We start from the raw sequence: 6,000 nt of genomic DNA on the forward strand, positions 1-6,000 counted from the left end.
TCTCCAGTTATTTTTTAATTTCCTCTTTGATTTCTTCAATGATCCAATGGTTGTTCAATAGCATGTCCACATATTTCCGACTTTCCCAGTTTTGTTCTTGTGGTTGATTTCTAGCTTCCTAGCATTGTGGTCAGAAAAGATGGTTGGGATGATTTCAATCTTCTTGAATTTATTGAGGCTGGCCTTGTTATCCAACATATGGTCTATCTTTGAGAATGTTCCATGGGCACTTGAGAAGAACGTATATTCTGCTGTTTTTGGATGGAATGCTCTATATATGTCCATTAACTCCATCTGGTCAAGTGTTTCATTTAAATCTGCAATTTCCTTGTTGAATTTCTGTCTGGATGATCTGTCCCTTGAAGTAAGTGTGGTGCTGCGGTCCCCTACTGTGATTGTGTTGCTCTTAATTTCTCCCTGTAGGTCTGTTAATAATCGCTTTATGTACTTTGGTGACCCTGTGCTAGGTGCATATATATTAATAAGTGTTATGTCCTCTCGATGGAATTTCCCTTTTATCGTTAAATACTGCCCCTCCTTGTCTCTCATTGTCTTTTTTAACTTGAAGTCTGCCTTGTCTGATAAAAAGTATGGCAACCCCTGCTTTCTTTTGTTGGCCATTAGCTTGAAGTATTGTCTTCCATCCCTTCACTCTAAGCCTATGTTTGTCTTTGTAGCTGAGGTGCGTTTCCTGGAGGCAGCATATTGTTGGGTCTTGTTTTTTAATCCATCCAGCTACTCTATGTCTTTTGATTGGAGAGTTCAGTCTATTTACATTTAGAGAGATTATTGTTATATGAGGGCTTAATGCTGCCATTTTATCTCGTTTTCTAGTTGTTCTATGTTTCCACTGTTTCTCTTCCTTTGCATTTCTGACTGCCATTTCATTTTGTTGGTTTTCCAAGAGGGATTTCTCAGTTCTCTCTCTTTGTGAATTGTGGTTTTGCTCTGATTTTTTTGTTTAGTGGTTACCGTGAGGATTGTATCAAAGATATTGGAGATGAGACAGTCCATTTTCTCATAGCCTCTTATCGCCATTAACCTAAGCAAGTTCCTTCCATTTCCTCTCCCCTTCTGGGTAATTGCTGTTACACAATGCTCTGTTTTTAATTTCCTGAGTTTGTGGCTAAGTTGAAGTGTTTATCATTGCTTCTGATGCTTTCTTTCCCTTTCTCTTTTAAGTTGTAATTGAGTCTTTACCTTCCTATTCTGGTAGAGAGCTGCAGGTTTCTGATCATGTCTGTCTATTTACCTTCTTGCTCAGAGCTTTGTAGACCTTCGCCTTTTTGTTGCCAGTGTGAGGGCATCTTTAATTATTTCTTGTAGGGGAGGTCTTGTGGCAGTGAACTCCCTCAGCTTTTGTTCATCCGGGAAAGCTTTCACTTCTCTATTGTATCTGAGGAAAAGTTTTGCTGGATAGAGTATTCTTGGCTGAAAGTTTTTGTCTTTCAGTATTTTGAATATATTATTCCATTCTCTCCTAGCCTGTGAGGTTTCTACTGAGAAATCTGCTGAAAGCCTGACGGGGCTTCCTCTGTAGGTTATCTTCTTGTACCTTGCTGCTCCTAATATTCTTTGTTTATCCCAAACTTTTGCCGTTTTTACTATTATATGCCTTGGAGAGGGTCTTTTCACATTGATAAAGTTGCGCATACGATTAACTTCGTTTATCTGTAAATCTGAAACCATCCCCATGTTTGGGAAGTTCTCAGCAATTATTTCTTTGAATAAGCTCTCTGCTTCTTTCTCCCTCCCTTCTCCCTCTGGGATACCTATAATCCTTATGTTGCTTTTCCTAATTGAGTCAGATATTTCTTGAAGAATTCCTTCATTTTGAAAAAATCTTAGTTCTGTCTCCTCCTCCACCTGTAGAATTTTTACATTTTTATCCTCAAGAAGACTAATTCTTTCCTCCATAAGATCAATTCTATTTCTTAATGATTCTAGATTATTATTTGTGTTTTTCATATCCAGAATTTCTGCTTGATTTTTTTTATAGTTTTAATCTCTTTGGTGAAGAGATCCATTTTGTTGCTGGGCTCCTTGAACTGTCTTTCTGTGTTTTCTTGTAAATCGTTGAGTTTCCTTATGATGGCTATTTTGAATTCTCGGTCATTTAGCTTGTATATTTCTGTATCTTCCATGTTGGTTTCTGGAGAATTGTCATTTTCCTCCTGGTCTGAATTGTTGCTGCAGTTTCTCATGGTGTTTGATGAACTAATCTTTTGTTGTGGCATTTGTGGTATTCTTAGGATGCAGATTCCCCCTGTTACCGCTAGCGGGGAGCAGGAGTAGTGTTTCTGGCCGTACCCCATCTGCTGGAAGCTGTGGGGGTATTATGGGTGCTTGCCCCAGCCTGGGATGCATTCAGGCACTTGTGTGGACTGTCCTTGTCAGGCGGGGCTTCCTCACTAGGCTAGGGCCACTCTTTGGTGCCTCAGGGGCACTCTGAGCTCCCCCTCTCCACCGGAAAGTGATCACCAGTGGGCTCAAAGCTACCTCACCTATTCCCACAGCTGCCTGGGACATGTTCCCTCTTTGGGAGCACTCATGTGTGCCTGGAAGTGTTTGTCCCAGCACAAAAATCTGCTGAGGTCCCTTATGATCCACAGTCCGTGGTGCTACTGAGCTTGGTGGGCAGGGCTTCCAGGCAGAGACCTGAGCTATGGCTGCTCCTTGACAGCCCTGGGGCATGGTGGGCTCCCCCTCCCCGCCAGGAAAGTAAGTGCATGTGGGTTCAAAGCTGCCACACCTATTCCCACAGTTGCCTGGACTGGTTACCTCTTTGGGAGCACAGCTGCACTGTGAGCATTCATGCACACCTGCGAAGTATTTGCCCCAGCTTGGAAATCTGCTGAGGTCCCTGTTTACGATCTGCAGTCCGTGGGGCTGCTGAGCTTGGTGGTCAGGGCTTCCCTGCTGGGACCTGGGCTATGGCTGCTCCTTTACCGCACAGGGGTGTGGTGGGCTCCCTCTCTCCACTGGGAGATCAACCACGAGTGCAGGCTAAGGGTTACCGCCGCCTCCTCTTATGGTTGCCCTGCTGCGTGTTCCCACTTTCCAGGTGCTTGCACCAGGTTGGAGTGTTCGTGTTGCATGCACAGGGTTAGCGGGGAGAACAGGGTGTGCTCACCTGTCTCCATCACTTCCTGGGGGGCCAGTCCACCCACCCTCAGATTTATAGCTGCGTGTGTCTCTCAGGCATCCTGTTGTGCTGTGTGGGTTTCCTCTGTTGGTCAGTAAGTGTCCATTTAGTTATAACTCAAAAGGGAGAGCGAGGAAGGGACTAGCTCACTCAGCCATATTGCTGACGTCACTCCTCCCAAATGTTTTAAGTAATAGCAGCTCTATGGGAATAAATTGAATTGCAAACGAGGATTCTTCCTTATAAAATGATGTGACATTTGGAAGTGTAGCTGTGTTGGCTTAAACCTTAGTTGCATTACTTAACAGTAATAACAACCAACATTTATGTAATGCTTTTCTGTTTACAACTGATTTCTCAATCACTTTTCTCATTGGAGGTCTAACATAATCCTGTGAGATTACTCTGACGCAGAAGAGGAAAAGGTCCTTGATCTCTGCTCTTTTCCTCTTTCTGACAGCTGGAATGGTGGTGACCACAGTGCTCTTGGAAGCCCTCCATGTTGAAGATGGTGGAGCTTTTCAGCCTGGGCCCCTAGTGACTGTGTGGAATAAAGACACATACCATTGTGAATTGTTCACCCAGTAACTTTTTTTTTTCTTTTCAGAAGGGAAGCCCACCCGTTTCTACTCTCCCCTTTTTTTCTTTAAGATTTTATTTTTCCTTTTTCTCCCCAAAGCCTCCTGGTACATAGTTGTGTATTTTTAGTTGTAGGTCCTTCTAATTGTGGCATGTGGGACGCCGCTCAGTGTGGCTTGATGAGTGGTGCCATGTCTGCGCCCAGGATCTGAACTGGTGAAACCCTGGGCCACCAAAGTGGGGCTTGCCAACTTAACCTCTCGGCCATGGGGCCGACCCCTCTTTTTTTTTTAAATATGGTTTTAAGGTATCCTTTTTTTGGTGAGAAAGATTGGCCCTGAGCTACCATCTGTTGCCAATCTTCCTCTTTTTTCTTGTTTTTTTCCTCCTCAAAGCCCCAGTACGTAGTTGTATATCCTAGTTGAAGATCTTTCTAGTTCTGCTGTGTGGGACACTGCCTCAGCATGGCTGGATGAGGGGTGCTACGTCTGCACCCACGATCCGAATGGTGAAACCCTGGGCTGCTGAAAGGGAGCATGTGAACTTAACCAGTACACCACCTGGCTGACCCCACCTAGTAGTTTTTATGTGTGAGAGAAATAAACTTCTTTTTGTCCTTTAAACCATATTATTTGAAATCTTTCATTATATGACAACTTCATCTTTTACCATCTTTCTGAATTCACCCGTACCATTTACATACCATTTGTTATCACTCTATCCAGTAAACCATGTGGAGGCAAGCAAATGTTTGTCTCAGTCTTTGCAAATGAGTTGATTCAGTTGGTGTTTCCTGCAGCCTTTTTTCACTGCTACTCAATAGGTTACTTCCTTCTGTTGGTTCATTTCCCTCTGTACCTTTGAGGTTCATAACTGTCTCCTCCTGTGTTTAAAGCAATTAAAAAAATACTTAAAACTGTACATTTGCTGTCCATTTTTATACTCACTGAGCCACCACATCACGAATAAAATTTCCATTATTAGAATTAAGGGTAACAGTTCATAGGGGAAATATACAGCTTCATTTCTAGCTAATCAGCTACTGCTTGGAACAAGAACTCTCTTAGGGGTGTTTACCACTGAGTCACTATTGTAGCATTATAAATGCCTGAGTCACATACAATGTCATTACATTTGCAATACTGTTTAAAAATTAGCCTATTTAAGATATGATTCAAAGCAATAGTTGGTAAATATATCAAAGTGGTTCAGAAAAAAAATAACTATCTGTGATGAAAAACAATTCACATTCATTCATCTACTTAAATTTAAGCAATAAAAACAGAGAGGGAAGAAACCAGAAGCATTCTAGGGTTTAGGCTGCGAACACAAAGCATTTCACAGGCTCTCTATTTCTGCAGTTTTATGTAGGGCTAGCTGCTAAAATGACTGGGAAAATTGGTAGTCACACCTACTGTACAAGCTTGGGGATTAAGAATGGGAGAATTGTTAACTGAGTGACAGAGAACGAAGAGGACACGTTGCTATCATAGATTTGGAAGTCCCTTCCTTAAGGAAATGGTTGAGACGGTCTACACTTGATCACAGATTTACCTGGGTTTCTTGATCCGTAGAGGCTATGTTATTCATCTCTGTGGATGGTGCCAAATCTTCATGTTCAATTGTCTTATCTTCATTCTCCATGATTGATAATTAAGAGTAAGATGATAGAGGGAAAAGGAACAAGATCTGTTCTGAAGGAGAAACAGTATAGATATAGAATAGCAATTTGGGATTTAAATAAATGAATCAGACAGCAATTTGAGCCATTTAAAGGAATGAATTGTACTTATTTTTCCCCTTAGAACTCTGAATGGCTAAGATATTTTAGATTATTCTTAACTTTCAATTGCTAATCTTTTCTTTGATTACAATATATTATCCTATTGCTTATCTACCTTTTTATCTCTCTTAAAAAAGCCCTTGTTGACCATCATATGTTCATGATTTCTCTCCCATCCTGTTTTTTGAGTTATACTTTACACATTCCAGGCAATATTACTGTTAAATTGTCCTCTGTAATGGGCCAACTTGATGAAGCAGGAAAGCTCCAGGTAATTTTCCAATGTTGATAGAGGAAATGAGTCACCAAAGAGAAATCTATGGACTCCATCATTTTCAGAGAAACCAGAGTCACTAATTCCTGCCCGGCTCTTATTTCTGAATTAAAGTAAAAAAATACAACATTGATTGAGTAGCCACAATGTCTTAGACACTATAAGTGCTATGGTAGTCTCCTGCTGGTTATTATGGGTAACTCAAAGATTGCCAAAACA

General features: G+C 41.5%; 1 pseudogene; it reads right to left on the reverse strand.

Moving 5' to 3' along the window:
* LOC139044086 (sodium/hydrogen exchanger 9B2-like) overlaps nucleotides 1–5,519 on the reverse strand; it is a 42,092-nt pseudogene extending 36,573 nt beyond the window's left edge.
* Nucleotides 5,520–6,000: the final 481 nt, after the last annotated feature.

This window comes from Equus asinus, unplaced genomic scaffold (assembly GCF_041296235.1).
Source record: "Equus asinus isolate D_3611 breed Donkey unplaced genomic scaffold, EquAss-T2T_v2 contig_585, whole genome shotgun sequence".
Taxonomy (NCBI): domain Eukaryota; kingdom Metazoa; phylum Chordata; class Mammalia; order Perissodactyla; family Equidae; genus Equus; species Equus asinus.